The sequence below is a fragment of the Pteropus vampyrus genome, unplaced genomic scaffold, assembly GCF_000151845.1.
Source record: "Pteropus vampyrus isolate Shadow unplaced genomic scaffold, Pvam_2.0 Scaffold152, whole genome shotgun sequence".
Lineage (NCBI taxonomy): Eukaryota > Metazoa > Chordata > Mammalia > Chiroptera > Pteropodidae > Pteropus > Pteropus vampyrus.
In genome coordinates this window covers 4,655,742-4,657,622 of record NW_011888933.1, presented here as the reverse complement: position 1 = coordinate 4,657,622, position 1,881 = coordinate 4,655,742, and positions in this window count along the sequence as shown.

The following is a 1,881-nucleotide window of genomic DNA, read 5'->3' as shown; positions in this document are numbered from 1 at the left end:
ACATTTCCTGGATATTTTTAAATCCCTTTGAGGTTACTTTAACGATCTCTGGAGTCACATCGTGGGCACCTGAAGGATACCATTCTCCATAGAGAGAAACATTTCTCATGGCTTCCTTGGATCAGACGGGTGGGTTTTCCAGGTTACGGTGCTTCTAGAATCTGGTTTGAATAATTTATGTTCTTGAAAGATTAATATTATTGCATCAAATTCTGGGGATAGTTAGGGAAAACCCTGCCAATGTGAAACTAAATATATTTAACAAAATAGTCAATTTCGAAACTATTTGGGCAAAAGTAATTTTTCTTTCTCTTCTACAATTGTTATGGATGGAGTTTGATAGGAAGGAAAGATTCAGTGGAGTTATTCCTAGTGTGAGATAATATAAAAAATCTTTCTGAATAATGTCAAATTCTTCTTTTAGCTTCTTCCATGACTTTTTCCTCTTATATTTCATATTAATCATCTTTTTATATACAGCTATTGAGCACACATAATAAGAAATAGCTTTAAATTTTTACATAATAAGAAATAGCTCTAAAAATATTACAAGTCAAGCAAAAGAAAGTTTGAAGTAATTTTTTTAAGGGTAATTAAACAATCTCTGCATCTTTAAAACAAAACCCACCAAGAAATCTGCTGCCACAAAACCTTACCACAGGGTAATTAAACAATCTCTGCATCTTCAAAACAAAACCCACCAAGAAATCTGCTGCCACAAAACCTTACCACAAGGCTTATAGGACAACTAGAGATTTGACCAACAAACCCTGCAGGTGACCCCTTGAGTTCACATAGGCACTCCCAGGCCTTCCACTGGCTGTTTTTCTGGCATAAAAGGCAGAGCTGAAACCAGCAGATAAGGGATGAGAACTCATGAGCTATTTCTCTGCTACCTAAACACCAGTGACAGCTAATACTTATGGAGCAAATAAAACATATTATATATTAGTGGAAGTACCTTTAATTCCCACGACAAACTAACGAGGCAGGTACTGTCACTATCTTCATTTACAGAAGGTAGGAACTTAGAACTTTATTCACTTACCCATGAGTAAGCAGCTAGTAAGACCGGAAGCTTGGATTCAAAGCTGGAAAGCCTGGCTTTGGAAGCCTAGCTCTCTCTCAATTTCTGCACCAGGAGGCTGACCCCTCTGGATGAAGCCCTGCTGCTCCAACAGAGTTTGGAGCCAACAAGAGTCTGTGAAGGGAATCCAGTTTTTGTGTTTTGAAATCAAGTCTTAGTCCACTGGAAAAATTCCCGGGCACTGGGTATAATAAACAGCACATTTAGGAATGCAGCAAAACTTCTAACTTTATATAACTGAAGGAAAAACTCAAACATATAAACTATTGCTAAGAACATGGAGCCTCACTAAATTAAAAATGAACAGCTCTGGAACTTGGAACTAAAATGAGACAGTAACAAATGACTCCATTAACGGGGTTTCTGTCGCATATAATATTCCATTTTTGAGGCTGAGATCTCTAAAACTTTAGCAATTTGTGTTGATTTTTCTTTGTGTTTGTTTTTTAATCAGTTCCATACCCACTTTATGCTTTTACATTTATTTCTAAGGCAATGGGTTCCTAAGCACTAATTTCAATGGGGAATTTTATTACTTTTTAATAATTGCAACAGAAGCAAGGGGTTATCCAGGCAGTATTTATTCCCATAGATAAAATAATAATAATAATAATAATAATAATATGATTGTGTGGGCTCTTTCTTTGCTTTGCTCTCCACTGCTATTTAGGTAGACTTTCCCTGTTTATATAGGGCACTGACCAACAATTAACTGAACAGAACAATTCTTAGCAAGCAAATCTTGCAAATTAAGGGGTTTGGGTTAGGTCAGGGTATAGGCTCAGGGAGACCCA